At 42.6% G+C, this 26,582-nt stretch overlaps 1 protein-coding gene across 1 annotated transcript in view; it reads right to left on the minus strand.

The window, feature by feature from the left end:
- The window catches only part of CPNE4 (copine 4), a 932,436-nt gene that overhangs the window by 774,848 nt on the left and 131,006 nt on the right, over positions 1 to 26,582 (minus strand). The gene's annotated exons all lie outside the window — the stretch shown is intronic.

Below are 26,582 nucleotides of genomic sequence, written 5' to 3' on the forward strand. Positions count from 1 at the left end.
TTTTCACAATCCACATGTGTATTGACAGCTTTGAATAGTTTTGTGTCATCTCCAAATTTAATCACCTCACTCATCGTTCTGATTTCTAGATCATTTATAAATATGTTTTAAAAAAACAACGGTCCCGAAAGGAGGCCCTAGAAATAGGAGCCTCCTTTTATTTGAATTATCCTTGCAAATGTGTGATAAAATATTTAGGGCTTAAATATATCTTCTTCAATCCTGAACATTTGAAAGCATTTATAGATTTAAAGAAATTGTCAGTAACTTAGTATCTGATATTGGGCTGATTTAAGTTGTTATCTGGATAGGCGTGTTGAGCTATATACATGTTTAAATTGTTCTATGTGGTTTTCTTTCTCCCGGAATATTGTTTAAACTGCCCCCTTTCCATATTGTGGTCTAAAGAAGATTATATACAAATTTTTTTTATTGTATTTATCCGCATACTTATGCCTATCTGTATTTCTTTACAAGTGTTATCATTTGAGATGTAAGTCTTAAAAAGTAAATAAAATTAAAAAAAAAAACACCGGTCCCAATATAGATCCCTGCGGCACTCTATTATTCACCCTCCAGTGAGAAAAATGGCCATTTAACCCTGCCCTCTGTTTTCAGTCCAATAACCAATTCCTAATCCACAACAGAACATCCATTGCCTCTTATCCTATGACTTTTTCATTTTCTCAGGAGTATCTCAAGAGGAATTCTGTCAAAAGCTTTCTGAAAATCTAGATATACTCCATCAACCGGCTCATCTTTATCCATATGGTCGTCCATGCCTTCAAAGAAATGAAGCAAATTGATGAAACAAGACTTCCCTTGGCTGAAACCATGCTGACTCTGTCCCATTAAACCATGTTTATCTATGTGCCCCGTAACTGTATTCTTTATAATAGTTTCCACCAGGGGCGTATCTGGACTCGGGCGGTAGGGGGGGCCAGAGCCAGAGGGAGGGGGCACATTTTAGCCCCCCCCCCCCCCCCGGCGCCACAGATCCCCCCCCCTCCGCCATTTCCGGACCCCCCCCTCGCCACAAATGACACCCTCTCCCGCTGCTGTCACTTACCTTTGCTGGCGAGGGACCCCAACCCCCCGCCAACCGAGGTCCTCTCTTCCATGCAGGCTGCGCCGCTGCAAGTTGCAACGCTTCCTGTTCTTCTGAGTCTGACGTCCTGCGCGTTGTACGTGCAGGACGTCAGACTCAGAAGAAAAGGAAGCGTTGCAACTTGCATCCTGCACGGAAGAAAGGACTTCGGCTGGCGGGGGCTTGGGGTCCCCCGCCAGCAAAGATCGGCGACGGGTTGGTGGCGGGCAGGCGGGAGGGAGGGGGAGGTGGAGAGGGTCTGTGGTAGGGGGGTCCAGGGCGAAATCTGCGGGGGCCCAGGCCCCTGTGGCCCCACGCAGATACGCCCCTGGTTTCCACTATTTTGCCCGGTACTGACATCAGGCTTACCGGTTGGTAATTTCCCGGATCACCCCTGGAACCCCTTTTAAAAACTGCTGTTACATTGGCTGTGCTTGATAAAACAACACTTTTGAGACAATGTGGTTGATATTGAAAGCAGTTTCACAGAGCAAGAGAGTCTCCAGGCCAGTTAAATTGCTTGTGTTGGGCTAAACGCCAATATTCAGCAGCACGTAACCGGGTAGTGCCTTTGAAAATCAACACTAACTACTAATGCTGTAGCCAGCTATTTTGTGGGCCACTGCTCGGACATAGCCTGGCATTAAATATCTGGGCCTAATGCCACCTGCTAAATATTTACCCCAATATGTGGTCCTGATATGGGGGCCCTTTACTAAGCCATGTAGGCGCCTACGTGTACCCAACGAATGTCAATTCATAGTTACTGCCCGGCTACCGCTTGGCCCAGGTGGTAATTTCATTTTTTTACGTGTGGCCGCTATAAACACCAGAAAATAATTTTTATTTTCTGGTGCATGACAGAAACTGGGCGGTAATCGTCATCATAGGCACGTAGCCGATTACTGTCTGGTTAACGCGTGAGACCTTACCGCTAAGTCAATGGGTGGCAGTAAGGTCTCAGACCCAAAATGGGTGCCCACCAATTTTGATTTTGCCGCATGTCCATTTTCAGCAAAAAATTTTAAAAAGGCCTTTTTTTACAGGCGTGCTGAAAAATGGATCTGCGCGCAGCCAAAACATGCACCTACACTAGCACAGTCCATTTATTAGTACACCTTAATAAAAGGACCTCATAGTGTACAGAGTTTATTTCTATGCATTTGATGAGTGGTACATTGGCCATTATTACATTTAAATAATTTTAGGACTAAATAGTTCAGGCAGGTCATTTCAGCTTATTTATATTGGCTGTATTTTCACCCTTCTAACTCTGATGGTCCTTTCATTTTATAAAGAAGGGTTTTTTTCTGATTTACATCCATTTTCTCCTTTATTTTTTTTTTTTTGGGGGGGGGTGTTGTTCACTAGCCAGTTTATAATTAAAAAAGAAAAACGCCTATATTGCGACCCAAATCGGGAGATAGATGTTTATCTCACAAAAATGAATAAAGCGGTATAATCGAAAGCCGAATTTGGACGTTTTCAACTGCACTCCGTCGCGGATGCGTACAAAGTTGATGGGGGCGTGTCGAAGGCGTGATGAAGGCGGAACTGGGGCGTGGTTATCGGGCAATCAGAGATGGGCGCCTTTCGCCGATAATGGAAGAAAAATATGCGTTTTTAGCGAGAATTTAGGGCACTTTTCCTGGACCCTGTTTTTCCACGAATAAGGCCCCAAAAAGTGCCCTAAATGACCAGATGACCACTGGAGGGAATCGGGGATGACCTCCCCTGACTCCCCCAGTGGTCACAAACCCCCTCCCACCACAAAATATGCCGTTTCACAACTTTTTATTTTCACCCTCAAATGTCATACCCACCTCCCTGGCAGCAGTATGCAGGTCACTGGAGCAGTTATTAGGGGGTGCAGAGGACTTCAGGCAGGTGGACCCAGGCACATCCCCCCCCCCCCCACCTGCTGGTAAATTGGAGCCCTCCAAACCGCCCCCCAAACCCACTGTACCCACATGTAGGTGCCCCCCTTCACCCCTTAGGGCTATAATAATGGTGTAGACTTGTGGGCAGTGGGTTTTGAGGGGGATTTGGGGGGCTCAACACACAAGGGAAGGGTGCTATGCACCTGGGAGCTCTTTTACCTTTTTTTTTGTTTTTGTAAAAGTGCCCCCTAGGGTGCCCGGTTGGTGTTCTGGCATGTGAGGGGGACCAGTGCACTACGAATCCTGGCCCCTCCCACGAACAAATGCCTTGGATTTATTCGTTTTTGAGCTGGGCGCTTTCATTTTCCATTATCGCTGAAAAACAAAAACGCCCAGCTCACAAATTGTCGAATAAAACATGGACATCTATTTTTTGTGAAAATACGGTTCGGTCCGCCCCTTCACGGACCCGTTCTTGGAGATAAACGCCCATGGAGATAGACGTTTTCGTTCGATTATGCCCCTCCACATGTTATAAGGGGCAGCTACAAGGAGGCTGCTGAAGCAGGGGTCCTGGGTGGGGTGGGGTGGGGTGGAGGGAGCAGAGGCAGGGCTGGAACTTAGTTTTCATGATTTCAAGGAACAGTCCCTAACAGGAGTGATTCAGTTATTAAAAGGGTCACTACAGTTCCAGAGATGTGGTTATTGTTTTATGAGAACTGGCCTGTAAACCCATTTCTGTATGCTTGTTTTCTGAATATTTGGCATCAGTGAGCCCTTTGCATGATTCTGCATCACAACAGGGAATTAATCACAAATTTAATTAAATGGTGTGCAAATTGAACTTCACACAAAAGTCTACTGCTGCAAGGTCTGCTTTTATAAAGTGTCTTCACAAAAATGTGCTTTGAAAAATAGCACAAAAACAACAAAAATGTGGGGTGTTTGCCACTTTCAGGCACTTTTGCACTATTTTTCAAGCAAAGCACACTTTTCCAAAGACACTTTGGAGTCCTTTTGCTAAGCAGCGGTAAACACTAATGTGTGCTTCCCGTGCGCCAAAATTCACTACCGTGGGGCGTGCCCTATGGTAATTCAGACATCTGTGCATGCTTCCCTGACGCTAATAAATACTTTGGGCCCAATATTCAGCACTATTTAACCATCCAGGAATGACTCCTGGCCGGTTAAATAGCGCTTAGCTGATTAACAGCTAATATTCAGTGCGAGATAGCTGGTTATCTCCGCTGAATATTAGCGCTTAGCAGCTAGCCACTAACCCCCGGATTCTATATAGCACACCTAGAGTTAAGCGCTGTTCTGCGTGTAAATCTAGGCATAGTCTATAAATACGCACATAGATTAATTGTTTTAACAAGTTAGCAGCTCTTAACAAGCATTAACGAGCACTAATCGGCATAAATACATTAGAATTTATGCACGTTCATTGCTAAGCGTATTCTGTAATGTACTGTGCCTAAATTCTAATGTACACAGGCAAAAGGGGGGATGCCTAGGGGGTGTGGAAATAGGCATTTCATGGGCATTCCAAACTCTATGTGCATTGTTATAAAATATGGGCCAGTGCACGTAAAACTACAGGCAGGGATTTACAACAGCTTTTCGTTGGCGTAAATAGATACGCACAGATTTAGTCGCTTGAACTACACCTAAGTATACTCTAAATATCACGTGTAGAAAAAAAGAGAAAATATATATAATACAGTAATCATTCACTAATCATTCACTAAGCTGTGCATTAACCAATAATCAATGCCATAATCAATACCTAAAAAAATAGCAAAACGTTTTCAGATATTGCTGAATATATTTAACCATGCCATCCACAAAAACAGAGATTCCTCTGGAGACAGAAGTGTGAAGGCTACCATCCACTTTCCGTTCAAAGGAAAACAAACCATTCATCTGACTCCGTATCTACTACTCCTATCTCTGTTTTCTCAGTTTCTATACTGCTTCATGTAACCCAGCAGTTGAATTGCTGCATAATTTAATTAATTATTCTCAGTAGACTACTGATAGAATACTAGTAATTCTATACATTGTCTATTTATGAATATAATTTGGGACCATGTCATGAACATGCTGTATGTATAAATAATTAAATGCACATTAGGCTACAGATGCATCATTCCCTGCATTAATAATGATAGTTGCTTCGGTGCTTGCATACATTACGCATAATCACCAATCCATTTTGTCTAATGGTATTCCAATGTATACCGATTCAATTTCAGGTTTTAATACTTCAATGTACTAAAATGCAGAAACTACAGTGTATTTCATAGAAGTTTCATTTTTGTTGTAAAAGTAAGGGCATTCTCTACTGGCAGGAGGGAGTGTAATCCTGTGCAGTGATTCTCAGTGTATTCCTGATATAGGACTAGCCTTTTTGATGCTGCCTTTAACTCCTAACCCCTATTCACTTATTCAGTACCCATGTCTGTTTTATCATTCCCACCTTAAGTATTTCCCTTATTTGTCCTGTTTGCATGTCCTGATTAGAATGTAAGTTCTGTTGAGCAGGGACTATCTCTTTATGTTCAAGTGTGCAGCACTGCATACATCTAGTAGTGCTATAGAAATGATAAGTAGTAGTAATAGAAGTAGAAAGGACGTCCAACTCAGAACATGAATGTCGCAGTCTGTACATCAGATGTGAACATCTATTTCTCATGTATTTTAGAACAGGAGTTGCTTACATGCAGTTTGTTAGATGTACAGTACATGCTGGTCATGCTGGCCACGACCAGCATGTACATGTATTTTACAAACCGAGGGGTCCTTTTGCTAAGCCGCGTAATAATCTACATGCGCCTAATGCACGCCAAAATGGAGTTACTGCCCGACTGCTGCGTGGCTCTTGTGGTAATTTCATTTTTGGTGCTTGTCCGATACGCGCGTCTGAAAAACATTTTTTATTTTTGGACACGTGGAACGGACGCAATCCAAGTGTCTTTTGAAGCGCGTTGGTCATTACCGCCTGGATTCTTTACCGCTAAGTCAATGACTGGTGATAAGCTCTCAGATCCAAAATGGACACACGGCAATTTTGATTTTGCCGCACGTCCATTGGAAGCCAGTGCAGCTTTTCCTGGAGGGGTTTGGCACTTTCAAATCGCATTTTACCAAATATATATATGTCTAGCTGCTGTGTTTTGAGTGGTCTCAAGTTTCTTTAAGAGTTGCTCTTTGCATCCCGCACAGATTCCATTACAATAGTCTACATGGCTTGGTACCACTGATTGTGTCAGGTTGCGGAAAGTTTCCCTTGGGAAAAATGGTTTCAGGCGTTTAAGTTTCCACATCGAGTGGAACATTTTCTTGGTTGTAGAGTTCACTTGGCTCTCGAGTGTCAGGTTACGGTCGATTATGACCCTGAGAATTTTTAGGCTGTCAGCGATAGGGAGGGTGTAGTCTGGGGTGTTTAAGTTTGTGGGTTTGTACGTGTTGTGTTGGGATGAGAGGATGAGACAGTGTGTTTTTTCTGTGTTGAGTTTTAGTTGGAATGCATTTGCCCATGAGTTCATAGTATTCAAGCTAAGATTGATTTCTTTGGTGATTTCTGTCAGGTCATGTTTGAAATGGATGTATTTAGTGACATCGTCTGCATAGATAAATGGGTTGAGGCCGTGGGTGGCTAAGGATTTTGCTAGTGGGGTCATCATAAGGTTGAAGAGGATCGGCGATAGTGGTGATCCTTACAGTACTCCGCAGTCTGCTTTCCAAGGAGGTGATATGTTTGAGTTTGATTTCACTTGGTATGTTCTGGTGGTTAGGAAACCTTCAATCCAGCTGCATATGTTTCCAGCGATCCCAAAGTAGTCTAGGAGTCTTAATAGTATATTATGGCTTAGCATGTCGAATGCGCTAGGCATGTTGAATTGGAGGAGAAGTATGTTTTTACCTGTTGCTATTTCCTGCTTTGATTTTGGCTAGGAGGGTGGTAAGTACTGTTTCGGTGCTATGGAGGGGGCGAAATCCAGATTGTGATTCATGTAATATTGAGAATTGGTTTATGTAGTCCGTGAGTTGAATGGTTACCATACTTCCCATCAGTTTGACAGCTAGTGGGATGGATGCTACTGGCCAGTAGTTGGTGAGTTCTTTTATATTTTTCTTGGTAACCTTTGGTATAGGGGTGAGTAGGATGTTACCATTTTCTTTAGGGAAGAGACCTTGTTGTAGCATGAAGTTTAGATGGGATGTGAGGTCTGTTATGAAGCGGTTAGGGGTGGATTTTAATAGGTGGCTGGGACAGGTGTCCAGTTTGCAGTGAATCTTGGAGAACCTGCGGATCGCATGGGTAATTGTTTCAACTGAAAGGGGGGCGAAGTTGGGCCATGTTCGGTCCGCTGGATATTCTCCTGGGGTTGGGTCCAGGACATTGATGAAGTGTTCGATATCAGTGGACACTTGCAACACAATGTAACCAAAGACCGTAATGGACATTACCTGACTCTTCCTCCCCTCTCCCTCTCTAAGTTCCCCCAATTGTACATACCATACATGTACCTCAATCTACCACAATATCACTTTGTATTCATTCAAACCATGTATTTGTTCAGACCGAAATCGGCTAACGCTGGTAACGGTAATATGTAAGCCACATTGAGCCTGCAAAAAGGTGGGAAAATGTGGGATACAAATGTAACAAATAAAATAAATAAAACATTTTTATCTATCTATAGCTAGATTCCATTCCTCTTACTGCTCCTCACCAGCTTTCCACTTCCTATTCTTACTTCCCTAGTCTTCCCATTCCCCATCTCAGACTCATTCTTTCCCCAGTCTCCTGTTCTAACTGTAACCCTGTAACCCACTTTCTACTTCCTCATTTCCTCCTTCTGTACTCATCCCTTCCTCATCCACTTTTTTCTGCCTCTCAATCTTGTACCAGCCACAGGTCCTTCTGTATCACTCATTCCCTCTCCACCTCCAGTGCCTTTTTTCAATTTTTCTCACTATCCCATTAGCCATCCTCTCTTTTCCTTCAAAGATTTGTCCCCTTTCTTTGTCTCTTACCCATTCCCATAGCCTTCTGTCCTTTTTAATTCCCCCCCCCCCCCCAAACTATTCAGAACCTTAAAACCAACATTAGTTTTCCTTAGGAGCTGAGATGTGTAAAGGTCTACCAAAGTAGAGCTGAGTCTGCACCAAAAGCCCTATGAAATGAGACTTGACTGAATACAGAGCTGCCAAGTTTCCCAGTTCCAAGAGGGAGACTTTTTGGTTAGTCCTAGTTTTGAACTTGAATCCCAAAGTGATGGGGCACTTCAAGTCCCTGATTCTACCCATTGAAGTCAGTGCCCAGTGTTCCATAATGCATCTGGGTCGGGTGGTCAGAAATCCAGGACTGACCTGAAATCTCCCTCCAGGAACTCAATAGTTTGGCAGCTATGCAAGTATATTCATCTTAGAGAAGAGGAGAAGCACAATAGAAACATTCATATATGTCGACAGTAGAAATACTGCATAAAGTATTAATCAGTGTAATGGAAATTAATAAATAGTAATATGAAGTTCATTGAGGTGAGATTTGTAAAAGAAAATATGTCTTCCTTGTAGCAGCAAGGGAGGAAATGAAACTGAAGAAACTATGGGATAAACAAAGAACATCATCTGTTACAAAGAAGAGAAAGTCAGAAATTGAGTTGGGACTGTGGGGTCCTTTCACCAAGCTGCGGGAAAAAGGTCCGTGCGCTAGTGGCAGGGGCTGTTTTTCCCATGCACCAGGGCCCTTTTTACCGCAGTGGGAAAAAAAGCCCCCAGCACACATGGCCATGAGGTGAGAGAACTCTTGCCGGGTTATCACCATGCAAGCCATTTCTGGGGGGTTTCTTTTTTCCCCGGAAATGGTGCATGCTCATGGCGGGACTCCGCCGGCAGCCACTGCAGTCCTGGAAGAGCACTCTGTAAAAGGGCACCTATGAAATTTATCTGCTGAGTTGAGAAATTCAAACCTCAGGGTTCGTCCAGCTAACTTTAAAAGTTAACTGGACAAATGTTTTGAATCCTACACCCTGAGCATCCAGCCAAGTTAGAATCTGTCCTCTCAAACTTTCTGAATTCCATAGCACACCTGCAACAAAACTTCCCTGGAGAGACAACAAAAGAAAAGCCTAAGGGGTGAATATTTTAATCCCATAGTCTGCGTTCTCTTTTAACATCAGTCCTGGCATTTAAATCATTCATGTATCTTCCGAACTTATATTGTACAGTAGGGATGGAATGTCCTTTGCAAGGACATATCCCATGTCACTGGATGTCATCAAAAAATTAAAACAAGCAGAAGAAAACATACAGGGTAATTTTATATCACTAGTGTCTACAGATAAGTGACACAACGCACATGTCAAAGGCACCATTAATTGAGTTAGGTACCTATGCAAATTAGGCACTATTCTATAAGGTAGCACTTAAGAGCCATGTCACCTAACTGCAAGGGGACATGTGCATGGGCAGACCATGGGTGTGTCTCCCACTTACATGCTTATTTTATAGAATACTATTAACTATGCACCTCATTTGGCACACCTTGGTTCACCAACTTACATCTGCCATTGATGTAGTGTAAGAAGGCACGCCTAACCTTGGGCATGCCAATGTTGACTTACACCAGTGTTCTACAATGGAATCTTGGCATCACGATGTTGTTATAGAATTGGCACTAATGATATGGCATTGGGGTGCCAATTTATAGAATTGTCTAAATGTTTTTGTTTTTCATTCACTAGTAATATTGCACACTGTGCAAATAGTGTCCATTATTTGCAATGAGGACACACTATTTGCAAAGAGTGTTTACTCTTTCATAAAGAGTATGTGCTTTTTTCTGATGGTGCATGCATGCACAAACCAGCATGCAAAAGAGTGTGCACTCTTTGCAAATAGTGGGTATGGTAATAGCACACTAGATGGGCCTTCAGATATCTGAAAAAAAACGAAGAATCAAAAATCTTCCACAATAACTGCAAGCACAAACCAAACGAGAAATGGAAGTCACCACAACCACAAGTCCAAAGATACAAAATTCCATGGATATTCAATTTTAATGTTCCAAATATGGTACATATAGGCAAAACCCAACATGGGCCGTGTTTCGGCACAATGGCCTTCATCAGGGGTCCTACATGGTGCCAATGCATACACAGCTGTGTCTATGAACACACACCACTGTTATAACACAGATGCAGGATACTGGCCCCTGTCAAACTGCTCCCAGTCCACTTCCAGCCTGTGGACAGCAGCAGCTCAGTACTCAGGAAGGCACATTCTTGAAGGTGTTCATACCTTCAGATATCTGCTATTCTAGTCTATGTCTTTCAGTTTAAAGCTAAGAAAGAAAAATCCTTGAATAAAAACCAGTGGTGCTGGCTCACTAGTTGAACAATATCATTCTGATTTAATTAGCATCCTATTGATCTACGTTGTCAAATGAACCCAGGAATGCTTCTAATTAAGACTGAATTCACATTGAAAACATAGTTTTTAAAAATATCACAGGCTTTCACAAAAGGTTAATTTGAATGGCACAGATAAAATCTGGCAGAACCTAATGAAGTGTCAAGCAAGAGTCGCTCAGCTAATGGCACAGCTGCAGGCCATCTGCATGCCTGTCTGGTGGAGATGGTACTGAGCTACCCTACAAATGGAAGAACTTCAGAAAGTTAACAGCATACAATTCTCAACACAGTAATTACTGTACTACGCTAAGGTGAAATGGTGATCAAAGACACAGAAGCAAATAAATAAATAAATAAATGGCAGACAGATTTCTGCTTGTTCTATATTTCCACTTAGTATTGTCTCTAGCTGTAACTTAGCCATGGGTATATACTTTGCATTAGTGTGAGTTTAATACTCCATCCCGACACAACCAAGGCAGGTGGGTTTTCTTTCTCACAAGGAAGCACAACCACAGCCAAAACAGAAAGAGAAATATGTTTGCCTTTGCTGAATCCATAGGTCCTATTAAAATATTTTTCTGCTTCCATTTTTCTGTAAAACTAAGACCCCTATTTACTAAAGTGTGCAAAGATTTCATATCAAACTCACATTCATTGCACAAGTTGAAGTGTGTTAGATACAAAACCTCTGTAGCATGCGTTGGCATATCCAACACCTTTTGGAGAGAAACCATGTCACTAACATGGTGCATATTTCACTATAATGCCTTAATGGCGTGGCTGATAACTCAGAATGTGGTTAGTTACAACTCTTCACTGAATGTTTTCTGTGTTATCAACTGTGTTCGCAGATTATATACAGTGACGACCCCTCCATTAACTAAATTGCATTAAATAAAAGCTAATACAGTCTCTGCCATTCCACAGAATAACCCAAATCATATTTACCTGATGCTAGGGTCCACCTTGGGGGTCAGCACCCAAGAAAAAGATCTAGGTGTCCTTGTAGACAATATGCTGAAATCTTCTCCCCATTGTGCGGCTTGTGACCAAAAAGGATGCTAGGAATTATTAGGAAAAGGATGGTGAATAAAACCAAAAATACTATAGTGCCTCTGGTGTGATCTCAACTTGAGTATTGCGTTCAGTTCTGGTCACTGTATCTGAAAAAAGACATAGCGGAAGAGGTTCAAAGAAGAGTGACCAAAATGTTAATGAGGATGGAACTCCTCTCATGTGAGGAACGGCTAAAGAGGTTAGGGCTCTTCAGCTTGGAAAAGAGATGGCGGGGGGGGAGATATGATTGAGATCTACAAAATCCTGAATAGTGTAGAACATGTAGAAGTGAATCGATTTCTTACTCTTTCAAAAAGTAAAAAAACAGGGGACACTCAATGAAGTTACATAGAAATACCTTTAAAACAAATTGGAAGAAACATTTTTTCACTCAAATAATAGATAAGCTCTGTAACTCGTTGCAGAGGATGTAGTAACAGAAGTTAGCATGTCTGCGTTTGCAAAAGGTTTAAACAAGTTCCGTGGAGGGGCATTTTAGAATGGGGCCAGCCATCTCTAAGGGCGCCCATCTCAGAGGACGGCGCCGTGAAGGGGCGGGGCTGACCGTATTTTCAAAATGAGATGTGCGTCCATCTTTCGTTCGATAATACGGTCGGGGGCACCCAAATCTCGACCTAAATGCTGAGATCGCCAGCTGTAGAGATGGGCGCCCTCGGTTTTTGGCCATAATGGAAACCGAGGGCGCTCATCTCAAAAACGAACAACTCCAAGGCATTTGGTCGTGGGAGGGGCCAGGATTCGTACTGCACTGGTCCCCCTGACATGCCAGGATACCAACCCCAACCCCCCCCCCCCCAAAACCCACTCCCCACAACTATACACCTCTACCATACCCCTAAGGGGTGAAGTGGGCACCCACATGTGGGTACAGTGGGTTTCTGGTGGGTTTTGAAGGGCTCCCATTTTCCACCACAAGTGTACCAGGTAGGGGGGGGGGATGGGCCTGGGTCCGCCTGCCTGAGGTGTACTGCACCCACTAAAACTGCTCCAGGGCCCTGCATACTGCTGTGACGGACCAAATTATGGCATTTGAGGGTGGCATAGAGGCTGGAAAAAAGTTTTTAAAGTTGTTTTTTTAGGGTGGGAGGGGGTTAGTGACCACTAGGGGAGTCAGGAGAGGTCATCCCCAATTCCCTCCGGTGGTCATCTGGGCAGTTCGGGCACTTTTTTGTGACTTGGATCTAAAAAAAAAGGGATCAAATAAAGCGGACCAAATTCTCGCCAGGAATGCCCTTCTTTTTTCCATTATCGGCCGAGGACACCTATCTCTCCTCGGCCGATAAACACGCCCCAGTCCCGCCTTTGCTACGCCTCCGACACGCCCCCGTGAACTTTGTTCATCCCTGAGACGGACTGCATTTGGGGGCACCCAAAATCAGCTTTCGATTATACCGATTTGGGCGCCCGTGGGAGAAGGATGCCCATCTCCCGAAGAGGGGCGCCCTTCTCCTTTCGAAAATAAGCTGCATAGTCTTCTATTGAGACAGATATGGGGAAACCACTGCTTGCCTTTGAATTGGTAGCATGGAATTTTGTCATGATTTGGGTTTCTGCCAGATACTTGTGACCTGACTTGGCCACTGTTGGAAACAGGATACTGGGCTAGACGTACCATTGGTCTGACCCAGTATGGCTACTCTTATGTTCTTATCTAAAGCAAGCTATAACAGGTCACCTAAATTTAAGGACCATTTGTGCATTTAGACTTTTACTGCCTGATATTCAGTGCTATTTAACCGGCCAGGAATGGCTCCTGGCTAGTTAAATAATGCTTAACTGTCCATCTCACACCAGTGGCGTAGCTACGTGGGGCCTGAGGGGGCCGGGGCCCCCGCAGATTCACCCCAGGACCCCCCTCCCGGCGAACCCGCCCCCGCCGCCGCCTACCTTTACTTTTGCTGGCGGGGGATCCCACTTCCCGCCAGCCGTCGTCTTCTCAGTCCTTCCTGCTCTTCAATTTGTTTGCTGACGTCCTGCACGTAATTGTACAACGTGCAGGACGTCAGCAAACAAATTGAAGAACAGGAAGCGACTAAGAAGAAGACGTCGGCTGGCGGGGAGTGGGATCCCCCGCCAGCAAAAGTAAAGGTAGGCGGCGGCGGCGGGTTCGCGGCAGGAGGGGGGGCGGCAATGTCGGCGGTGGGGGGCGGCGCCGGGGGGAGGGCTAAAATGTGCCCCCTCCCCCCGGGCTCTGGACCCCTCTCCCACGGAAGGCTGGCTACGCCCCTGTCTCACACTGAATATATGTAGTCATTGCTTAACCTGGGATTCTATAAATGGCACCTTAATTTGAGCACGGAAATCGAGGTATATTCTTTAACAATGCGTGTAACTTAGTTAACTAGCTAATCAATGTTGTTAATTGAATGTTAACAAGCAATTATCTATGTGTATTCTGTAAAGTGGTGCACATAAGTCACATAGTTGAAAAGGGGGCATGGCCATGGGCAAGGCATGGTTGTTTCTAAAATCTATGTGCATTGTTATAGAATACACCGCTCTGTGCCTAATTTAGGCGTCAGGATTTATGTAACATTGGCTGCGAACATTTGGTCACGTGGAGAAGCGCTCAGAGTTATTCTATATACTGCACAGACATTTAAGCCTATTCTATAAAATTTAGGTGTACTTTACAGAATACACCTAGGCGCATTTTTTTCCATGCGGAATTTTCAGGCGCCATATATAGAATCTAGCCGTTAGCAGATAATGGGCTATATCACATGATGTGGAGGGGCATAATCGAACGAAAACATCTATCTCCATGGGCGTTTATCTCCGAGAACGGGTCCGTGAAGGGGCGGACCAAACCGTATTTTCGCAAAAAATAGACATCCATGTTTTATTCGACAATTTGTGAGCTGGGCGTTTTTGTTTTTCAGCGATAATGGAAAATGAAAGCGCCCAGCTCAAAAACGAATCCAAGGCATTTGTTCATGGGAGGGGCCAGGATTCGTAGTGCACTGGTCCCCCTCACATGCCAGGACACCAACAGGGTACCCTAGGGGGCACTTTTTCAAAAACAAAAAAAAAGGTAAAAGAGCTCCCAGGTGCATAGCACCCTTCCCTTGTGTGTTGAGCCCCCCAAATCCCCCTCAAAACCCACTGCCCACAAGTCTACACCATTACTATAGCCCTAAGGGGTGAAGGGGGGCACCTACATGTGGGTACAGTGGGTTTGGGGGGGTTGGACGACTAATAAGCATTAAGCAGCACAATTGTAACAGGTAGGGGGGGATGGGCCTGGGTCCACCTGCCTGAAGTCCACTGCACCCCCTAACAACTGCTCCAGGGACCTGCATACTGCTGCCAGGGAGGTGGGTATGACATTTGATGGTGAAAATAAAAAGTTGTGAAACATCATTTTTTTGTGGTGGGAGGGGGTTAGTGACCACTGGGGGAGTCAGGGGAGGTCATCCCCGATTCCCTCTGGGGGTAATCTGCTCATTTAGGGCACTTTTTGGGGCCTTATTCGTGAAAAAACAGGGTCCAGGAAAAGTGCCCTAAATTCTAGCTACAAACGCATACTTTTTTTCCATTATCGGCGAAAGGCGCCCATCTCTGTTCGGGTGATAACCATGCCCCAGTCCCGCCTTCACCATGCCTCTGACACGCCCCCGTCAACTTTGTACGCTTCCACGATGGAGTGCAGTTGAAAATGTCCAAGTTCGGCTTTCGATTATACCACGTTATTCGTTTTTGTGAGATAAACGTCCATCTCCCGATTTAGGTCGGAACTTGGGCGTTTTTCTCGTTCGATTATAAGCAGGATAGCGGACTATCCACTAATATTCAGTGCATTGCCAGCTTAAGTTTGGCAGCCAAATTTTGCCACCAAAGTGGCAAAATAGCAGGTCTATCTTTGGCTGTTTTCAACATAACCAGTTAGCACTGAATTTTGACTTGTCTGGTTAAGTTTTAAAACCGGCTGAAAATAAGTCAGATATTCAATGCCCATGATCCTCCCATTTCTGCACCTTCTTATTCAAATCTCATGTAAATTTTAGATGCAAATTCCGTGCCATAATTTAAATACACAAGTGTCAATTAAATCTAATTAGTACCAATAATTGCTTGTTAAAACGCCAATTATTAGCACTAATTAGCTCGTTCTTCAATTAAATTGCATGTGCAAATTGGGCATACACCAAAATTTGTGCACATAATTTTTGCCAACTTTTATAGAATTTGGGGAATAATGCGACCTAGTAGATAGGCCACTAATGGTTCTGCCTAGCATGCTGCTTAGGTAGTCAAATTTTTCATGTTTCCTGAAGTGTGTTCTAGAAATGACATACTACTGATATAAAAATAGGGCATGGCTTCACCTACTGTAATGATGAAGTGTGATCTACACTAGCATTTTCGTTACTCAGCCTAGGGGTATTATTATTATTATTATTATTATTAATGACTAAAGCACTATCAAATATGCACAGTTTGGGCTTGGTTTGCTAAACATTTATTTCAAAACTTTACCTTAAACATTTATCACCAGGTAAGGTATAAGGGAATTTAAGTCTTTGCCCTCTGCACTGAGGTGAATCATCCTAATATTACAGAAAACAGATAGAAGCCATATTGCTGTACTTCAAACATGCATTGTGAAGGAGAAAAAGTAGTGAGAATGACTGTGGGCTTTGTACCAAACTGGCACACATATACGTCTAAGAAAGCAAATAGAATGTTAGGAATTATTAGGAAAGGAATGGAAAACAGAAATAAGAATATTATAATTCTTTTGTATCGCTTCATGATTAGACCGAACCTCGAATACTGTGTGCAATTCTGGTTACCGCATTTCAAAAATGATATAGTGGAATTAGAAAAGGTACAGAGAAGAGTGACAAAAATGATAAAGGGGATGGGATGACTTCCCTATGAGGAAAGGCTAAAGTGGCAAGGGCTCTTCAGCTTGGACAAGAGATGACCGAGGGGAGATGTGATAGAGGTATGTAAAACACTATGTGGAATGAGTAGACATGAATCGCTTGTTTACTCTTTCATATATGGTAAGGAAGCCCCACCCAGTGCATCCCAGGATGCACTTGGCAAGCTGGGACAAGGAGCCTTTTCTTCTATCAGGGGTAGGGGGGGGGCGGGTCAGGGTAAGGGGGGCACTAGACCACCAGGGAGATCTTTTCTGTCAGGGGAGGTGGGGATGTCATCAGTTCGTTTTCCATCATGGGGAGTCGTCGAGTCGGGTCTGACCAGGCCATGCGGGTCTGCTCTCTTAGGGTGGGGGGCCTGAAGTTCCACTGGACCTTCAGGCCTTGTGTTTGAGGATGTGGGCTTTAGGTTTGATAGGTCCAGGAGAAATTTCTGGAGCTGTCAAACACTGGTCTCCCCCATTCCTCATTCCTCCAAATCCTAACTACAGCTCTGAGATGGGTGTAGGGTTTGCAGCTGGAGCAGAGCCCTTGTTTGGTGCACTGCCCACTGATCATGAAGTAGGAATGTGAGAGACCTTGTTTGGATGCATTTGCATGTAATTAGCGGTCAGAGCCAGCGAACATGTTGTTACACATGCTTGCCAGCTCTGATCATCGGGCGCAAGCAAATAGAAGCACTAGTACGGCACTCCTGGCCTCTAGCACCTGTGTTTGCTTTTGATCATCTGGGCATAAATGCTTTTACAAAATAAAAAGTTTTCAACAAATTGTTGATAATCAGTACAGAGTCTTAAATAAATCTGAAGATGGTTCCACAATCCCCCCCCCCCCCCCCAACTACTGAAAAAGTACAATTCCGTTTTTCTATTAAACGTCATATAGACACCTTTAACTGTTTCATCAATATAGAACATAAATCCCTTTGTAGTTCATACATATTCATAGCATCAATGATATATTGAGGAATTTTACCATACATATGTTGATGGATCAAAGTCAAAACTTTATACTGTATATGAAATTTTACGGGCAACCAATGTAAACATGTCAACATAGAAGAAACATGCTCAAATCTCGTCATACTCATGAGCACACGAGTTATTGTTTGTTACCCTGTTTGACTGAATGCCACTTCCAACAATAATTTTTCTTATATATAGTTCTTAAATTTCAGTACATAAATATAACTTAGAAAGAATTCTTCCGCTCCCCCCCCCTCCGTACCTCAATAGAAATAACATATCAAACATTTTCTCAAGGTCAGTGTGTTCTTAGCATGTTTATATAATCAAATAAATGTAATGTTTTGTTTATAAGCAATAGCATTAAAGTAACCAGAACCAGTATATTCCCCCTGTATTATAAACCCCCTGTATAAAGGAAAACGTCCTATCTACCAGGCTTTTACATGGTATAAAATAAGCTGAAATAGACCAGTTACACCACTGTTCACAGAACCCTAATAAATGGCAGACATCTATCATTACCCTAATTAGAAAAACCTAGAATTAGCATGTTCTACTAATATGGCAGCATAATATAACCCACAACACTTAGCATAAGTTTCAAGTTTTATTTAAAGTGATGTGGTACCCGCATTAGTCCACTTTTAAAGGGAATAAATAGAAATAAATCAAAACATAGAAAAGAAAATAAGATGATGCCATTTTTATTGGACTAAGTCGATACATTTTTTGATTAGCTTTCAAAGTTAACCCTTCTTCTGCAGATCGAATTAAGCAAATGTTGACAAATATATATTCTGATATTTGTCAACATTTGCTCATTTCTCATCTGAAGAAAAAGGGTTAACTTTGAAAGCTAATCAAAAAATGTATTTAGTTAGTTCAATAAAAATAAGGTATCAACTTATTTTCTTTTCTCTGTTTTGATTTATTTCTATTTATTAAGTTTTATTTAAAATTTGATATACCACCCATGGGAATAACCACCTGGGTGATTTACAATTCAAAATCATATAAACAAAAATGAAAGGAACACCACATCAAAAATAGGAAAAAAATATGCTAACACAGCTAAACACAAAAACAAACAGACAATATAAGATAAACCAAATCAACACATGTCTTATCATATCCAGTCCTGACAATTCTGGACCCAATCAAAGGACCAGCAAACATCTAGGAGGAGAGGCCCCGCTAACCTGTGGTAAGGTTTGGCCATTGACAAATATTAATGACAATTTTTAACACGTTAGCAACAAAATTTCAAAGTAAACATTTTTAGGGTAAAAGGAGCATGCCCAGCATATGGGTAGATATATGTTATCACACCTATGGTAGTAAAAAGTAACAAGAACGGAAGATGTACAGAAAGACCAAACTAAAATCACAGGTGTAAAAAAGCCAAATTCCTTTATTAAGACCCTACACGGTCCGTGTTTCGGCCAAAGAGGCCTTCTTCAGGGGTCTATGGATTGGCATATATAGATATTCTTCCAAAGGTTCACTCAAATTAAGACAAATCTTCGAGGGCAAGGATTTGCAAGATGGGTGGATATCATAATAGCTATCTGGCTGTGAGGGGTGGGGTGTAGAGCTGGGTACAAGTCTGGAAAAAGCCTAGCTGGCACCCTGGGCAAAAATAAACTGGTGCCTGCCCTCCCTCTTCAAGAATGGCAGCTTCAGCACGGCACTCCCTCCCATGAGTGGCATGTGGTAGTATGGGCTTGTCTTTTAGGCGCTCGCTGGGCCATTTTTTACAGCGGCTGGAGAAAAGGCTATTTTTTAATGGGCTAGGAAATGGGCCTGCGCTAATATTAAGCCACCCAATGACCTAGCGGTAAGGGCTCACACGCTACCCACATGGTAACCATGCAGCGTGCACCAACGTGGGCACACTGCCAGTTACTGCCAGGAATGCCTCCCAAGGTAGAAAATAGAAAATTATTTTCTACCGCGGGATTCGGCGGGCGCCAAACTCAGAATTACTGCAGGGTGCACACGCTTCCCAAGCAGTAGTATCAACTGGGTGTGCGCTACCCGCACGTTAGCCCTCCCACACCTTTGAAAAAGGGCCCCTATGTTTTCTGTTTCTGGTCCTATTTTTGGGAACAGTCTCCCTCCAGAAGTATGGCAAGTACGCTCTCATTTAGAATTCAAAGCAGTTCTTAAAGCTTAATTTTTTTGACAACTATATGGGCCTATCGCATGAACTTGGGCCTTGCCTGGGGCCTCTTGGTGTGAAGTATAACAGTTGGGACATTAGGCCTGTTGACCTCTATCTTCTGATATAATTTTGTCTGTGAACTCCTCCTGTACCTTTCCCTTCTTTTCCTTTACCTTCATTAAGTTTTTTGTATCCTATCATCTTTCCTAGACATATATTGTTCACTTTCTACTATTACCTCTTCTATTTTACTGTATTATTGTAATTTGCTATGATGGTACGCACCCAGGGCCGGATTAACAATGTATTGGGCCCTAGGCAAACATATATTTGTGGGTGCCCACCCCCACCCCACCATCATTTTACCTCTCCAGAAGTAGCAGGAAAAAGCGCACAGCCTAGCTGTGGGTATAACAGCATAATAGTTTGTGTGTGAGCATGGGGACTATGCAAGCCCATGCTTTGAATGGAGAGGCTTCATGATTAGAGCTGGAGAGATGCTAAGTTACCCAGTTCCAGAAGGGAAATTCTGAGCCTGTCCTGGATTTTTGCAACCCTATCCTGGTACATTATGGAACCTGAAGTACTGATTTCGACTGGTGTAGCAGGGACTATAAACAGAATATTGAATTGGGATATATGTTTAAAAAAACAGGACTGATCAAGAAGTCTCCCTCCTGGAGCTGGGTAACTTGGCAGCTCAGCAGCAGTGGGCTAAGAACAGGGAAGGTGGGCAAGTTATTTTCACTCTCCATTGCCTCAGATACAAATCAGAGATTCCAAGGGCAAACTGCCTGAAAGAGTGAGATTTAAGGACCATGTGTCCAAGATATAAATTTACAAAGTTTTACGTATGAAAAAAGGTTCACAAATGGAAAAGGCAAAATAAAATATTTATCCCCCTGTTTACTAAGCCACGCTAGTGGCTGCGGTGTGCTAATGCCGATATAGCCCATTCACTATGAATGGGCTGTGTTGGTACTGCCACGCAGTAGTCACTAAAGCGGCTTAGTAAACAGAGGGGTTAGCTTTTTTTGATGCTTCTGAAAGGATATAGGCAAAATGGAGGTAGTATTGGGCCAGTGTTCACAGGAATTTGCCTAAGTAAATTCCCTGGGCTGAAAACTTCCCTTCACTTAACCTGTGCACAGGTATCTTTGTACCAGTGAACTTCTTCATTCCAGCCCAGATTTTCAAAGGGAAGCTTTATTTATGTGACTATCTTCACCATAGACACAGAAACATACACAAATACATGAATGCACTCTCTAGCCAGCTCTCTTTTCCAGTGGTGTTCTACTGCTCATGTGCTCATCCATGCAGTGCCCCCACCACCTCACCGGGTCTGCCCTCCATCAGTGAAAAATTCTGGCATTTGCTGGAGTTCTTTTCCTCAACTGACAGCAGACCCTTCACACTTTCCTCCATTCTTCAATCCTACTCTATTTCAAGAATATTTCCCTCCAGACCCCAGAAAATCACTTATTCCAGTGGTTCTCTCCAGGCACCATGCAAAGTTCAGCTCCCTGCCCCCAGCCCCTACAGCTCAATCCCTCCTTCCTGTGACTAGAAACCTTCCATTTTGGCTGGATCCTACCACAGCCTGTGCACTGGAAGGGGGAGAATGGAGAGCTGTAGTGGGCTAAACTCTGAAAAATATCCACACAGCCATCCTTCTGGCTTTGAGACACGTGATGTACAAATTTTTAGAATCCAGAAAAACTTCAGGCAGTTGAAAATCCTAGCCTCCTGAATCCTGAGCACATCGGACAGGGACCCCTTAAACTTTTGGGTCTGAGGCGCTTGCCTGGTTTGCTTATGCCTTATTCAGCTCTGTACGCATCTTTAGGCGGTATAGCAAGAAATAAAGAACCTTAAACCCAATACAGAAGCAGTTTGGAGGTGTCATTAACTGTTCCATAACAACTGTCTGCCTTGATATTAACCTGCATCATAATAATGTCCATTAACATCAGTATTTTTTTTACATTTGTACCCCACCCTTTCCCCACTCATAGCAGGCTCAATGTGGCAGGCAATGGAGGGTTAAGTGACTTGCCCAGAGTCGCAAGGAGCTGCCTGTGCCTGAAGTGGGAATTGAACTCAGTTCCTCAGGACCAAAGTCCACCACCCTAACCACTAGGCCACTCCTCCAGTATTGGTCCCCCCCCCCCCCCCAGTCCCTTTCCTACCCCTTCCCCATATTAACAGTTTAATACAGGGTTTTTTTTACACAATAACAACTTTTGCCACATGTTAAGGACATTTTAGCATGTGGTAAGTGCTTAATGCATCTTAATCCCTGCATTAAATACCTAACCTAGCTTAGTGAATAATGCATGTCTGCACACTTTTGCTACACAGATCTTTAAATACTTATCTTGCAATGTAGTTAAAGTTTTGCTTTATTGACGGTACATGACCTGATTATCACAGTTTAACTATTTATTCAGTTTGACATTTCAAATGTAACAGAGAATTCTGCATTAATGGAAACGTGATAACACTGCTTTAATGTGCATTAGACTGCTTATTAAATTGGCTATCTAATGATGTGAGTGGACAAGCTGAAGGATCTTTCAAAATCTTTTTGAACAATCTAGTATCTCCTCAAAAATGAGACATAAATCAGGAGGGGAATAAAGGGGATAGGTTTAATGAATACAGTGTTTTCAGTGACCACTAAATTGTCAAGCAAATATTTGCCAGTACTCTTGCCTTAAAGCACCTCTGGATGTCAAGACCAGCTCTCTCTCTCTCTCTCTCTCTCTCTATATATATATATATATATATATATATATCTGTGCATATGTATGTATATAGATAGATATACAGGTAGATATGTAGAGAGAGAGAGAGCTCTGTTGGCATCCAGAGGTGCCCTGTTCAAATCCCACTGCTGCTCCTTGTGATCTTGGGCAAGGCACTTAAGCCTTCATTGTCTCAGGTACAAACTTGGATTGTGAGCCCTCCGGGGACAGGGCAATACCCAGTGTACCTGAATGTAACTCACCTTGAGCTACTACTGAAAAGGGTGTGAACAAAATCCAAATAAATAAATATAGGGTCCTTTTACTAAGGTGCACTAATGGATTTAGCGTGTGCTAATGATTAATGTATACCAAACGATAAGAAGCCCATTATATTCCCATGGGTGTCTTATCATTTAGCGCACGCTAAATCTGTTAGCACACCTTAGTAAAAGGATTCCTTAATATGTAAACTGCTTTGGTTATACCACTGAAAGACAGTACAGTGCATTCCATTTAAGTGCACGTTGGATAAGCGCATGCTCTGTTTAACTGCATGCTGTACTTCGGTCCCATTTTTGGCGCCATCAATTTCTATGGGGACAAACTTTGGTTTAGTGCACCACTGATAAGAGCAAGATTCGCTTATATGCATGGTTTAAGACCGCTCCACTGCAGGAAAGACTCCGCATAAGCGCACGCATGGAATATGGATGCCGATTGACACGTGACAAAGGGACGATAAATTTGAAAGCTCATTGGTTAACTGCCACAGGCAGAATAAGCGAAAGAAAGTTTTTAGAGTGTACACTGGAGTCGTCGTCGTCATTGCACAACTGTAAGAATTTAACACTGGCTGAACGAATAGAAGTTCTTTAAAAAATTAGAAAACAAACAAAGTCAAGCATCTATTGCTAAAGAATATGGTGTCAATCCCAGTCAAATTTGTATCTTGAAGCAGAAAGACCAGCTTCTGGAAGACTGGCAAAATAATACAAATCCACACTGGAAACGTAAACGGGCAGGAAAAGCTAAGGATGTAGAAGATGCTCTTCTTTGGTGGTTTTCTCAAGTCAGGAGCAGACAGTTTCCTGTCAGTGGTCCACTGCTTATGGGGAAAGCTAATCAGCTAGCTGAAAGTCTTGGACTAACTGAATTCAAAGCCACTGTTGGATGGTTGGAAAGATGGAAGGAGAGGAACAACATAAAAGAAACAGCATGGTGAAAAACAAGATGCTGATGACTTTGCTGCTGAAAATTGGGTTGTTTCAGTTCTTCCTACCATCTTGAACGAGTTTGCACCTCGTGACATTTTCAATGCTGACGAAAATGGTCTCTACTAGCGAGCAATTCCTGATGGAACACTTGTATTCAAACAAGCTGAAACTACAGGAAGTAAAACATCGAAGGACCGACTGACGATCCTCCTTTGCTGCAATATGGATGGGAGTAAGAAGTTGGAACCACTCGTCATTGGAAAGAGCAAACAACCCTGTTGCTTCAAGAATGTTAAGTGACTTTCTGTGTCATACGAGGCTAACACAAATTCATGGATGACTGGGGAAATTTGAAAGCAGTGGCTAAAGAAGTTAGACACTAGAATCTGGGCACAAAAGCGTCAGATTTTGTTGCGTTGTGATAATTGTGCTGCACACAGTGATGATGTCAGGCTGTCTAACGTCAAGGTGGTCTTCCTGCCACCAAACACTACCTCTCTGAATCAACCTATGGATCAGGGCATAATAGCCAATTTCAAACAACATTATGGGGCTCTTGTGCTATGTCATCTGATGAGCATTATGGATGACCAGACTGGCAAGGATAAACATGCTGTTGAACTGGCTCGTAATCTATCACTGTTGGATTCCCTACATATGCAGAAAGAAGCCTGGAATCATGTTACACAGGCAACCATTGTGAACTGCTACAAGTGGGCAAGCTTTGATAGGGATGTGGAGAGGGACGAAACAGATGCAGCTGTTGCAAACATGTCAGATGAACAGGCTATTGACATCCCAGCCGGTGTTACTGAAGAGGAGTTTCATCACTACGTAGCTGTTGATTACAATCTACAAACAGCTGACAACAGCACTGATGTTGAGTTATGCGCCTACACGCAGGCAACGGCTGACGATGAAACAGATGATGAAATGAGCAGCGAGGCACATGCTGACGAAATTCAACAACCTTCTGCCACTTTTGCAAGAGCGCTGGAGAGTCTCAACACCATGCAGGCCTATCTGGAGGCCACTGGATGTCAGTGCTATGACAGTTTTTACCGTCTGGCAGACGTAGTCTATGGAACTCACAGACACAAGAGTGTACAGAGGACTATGAGTGATTACTTCAAGTAAGCCTAACGTCAGTTAACGGAGACTGTATAACGTCAGTTAACGGAGACTGTATACTGTACGTATAATAAACAGTACTGTACATATGTTTATCAGATGTCAAGCTTCTTTGGGTCACATCGGTTAAGTGCACGCTCCGGTTAACTGCATGTATTTCTTTGGTCCCAGACCCTTGCACTTAAGCAGATTGCACTGTATATCAAATGCATTATCCTTACCCTTATCCTAATTCTACACAGGGGCACCAAGAATGTGCCTACTTGGACCCAATTCCCTGAAGAAAGCAGGTGCCTACTTTTCCTTATAGAATACTAGTGTAACAGGTCAAATGCACATCTGTAGTTAAGACACAAGCCCTTACACCAACCATAGAGCTGAACAAATGTTCACACCCGGACTGTTAAAGACTGTGAGTAAATTATAGTATTCTAGAATTTGCATGTGTAATTATGGGGCCCATCTATATTCCGCCCAAACTCTGCCCATGTATGTGCCATTGCATTCTGTCCTGTACCTATAGAATAGTACATAACCAGAACATGCACATGTTTACACATATACATGTAAATAACTAGAATACTGGCATTCACGCATGTTTTTGCTACCTAAATCTTAAAGTTTTCTTATAGAATTACCCCCTATTGGGATATTCAAAAAGAATGTGGCTATCTTCAGAGGCCAGATTCACGTATAAACCATTAGAATACAAGCATATATATGCATATGTGGGTGCATACATGCATAAATGTCAAATTTGTGCCTAAGGGTTATTCTATAAACACACAGGTATTTGCAATAGCGTGTAATTTGAGGGTGGGCATATACAAGCGTGGGATATGGGCAGGGTACAAAGTTACACATATAAATTATGCACTTAGATTTTTTAAATTTTTTTTATTTTATTTACCAAATTTATAACCTTCATTATTTACAATTCTAGATGGGGTACAATATTACATACAAAATAAAAACACTTAAAAAATAAAAACCTAACAAAAATAAATTGTATAAAATATCCAGACCATAGTTGCAAACTTTTCTGCCACTCCTATGGCTGGCATAAGTGTGTGTGCCTGTTATATGTGAGTATCTCACCTGTTATGCTAGTATTCTATAAAGGAAAGTAGGCACCTACTTTCCTTTACAGAATAGGCTCCTACTGGGGCTCAGTTCTAGAATCACCCTGTATATGCATAACGCCACTGAAAATTCACTGATATAGCACATATATTTAGTGGTCACCACTAAGCCCTAGATTCTATATAGCGTAACTAGAATTGTGCATGTAAATCCAATCTTATTCTGGATTTGCGCATGCAACTTATTCAAATAATGAGCCAATCAATACCAATAATTGCCAATTAACAAGCAATTATTGACATTATTGGCATTAATTAGAATTTACACGTATAACTGTCTAAGTGTTTTCTGTAAAGTAATGCATGCAAACTCTTCCATGGGTGTGGAATGGGCGGGTTGTGGGTGTTTAATAAAATTATGCACGTTGTTATATAATATACCCAGTCCAAGCCTAATTTAGCCTTGGCATTTCCACCAAGTTTTACTTGGCGTAACTGCCCGTGACTAAATTTAGTCGCGTGAATGGGCACTAGGCGTATTCTATCAACCGCACCTAAATTTAGGTGCGGTTGATAGAATACACCTAAGCGGATTTTTTTGGCACCCTTTTTTTAGGCGTGATTTATAGAATCTAGCCCTAAATGTATACGTGCTTTTGAATATTGTCCCAGACATGTCTAGCCAGTAAAATAAATATGAACAAACAGTTGATATTTGTTTCTAGGCTTCAATTTAAAAAAAAAAAAAAAACATACACTGTAATTAGATTCCAGTACTACCACCAAGAGTCCAACAAAGTTCTTCGTAGTGACTACTTGAACAAGACAAATAAGGCATCTCAGTGTCACAAATGAGAAATCTCAGCATTACAATTCGGCCTAAACTATTCTACAAGCTTCTCATGCT

This window comes from Microcaecilia unicolor, chromosome 1, assembly GCF_901765095.1.
Source record: "Microcaecilia unicolor chromosome 1, aMicUni1.1, whole genome shotgun sequence".
Taxonomy (NCBI): Eukaryota; Metazoa; Chordata; class Amphibia; order Gymnophiona; family Siphonopidae; genus Microcaecilia; species Microcaecilia unicolor.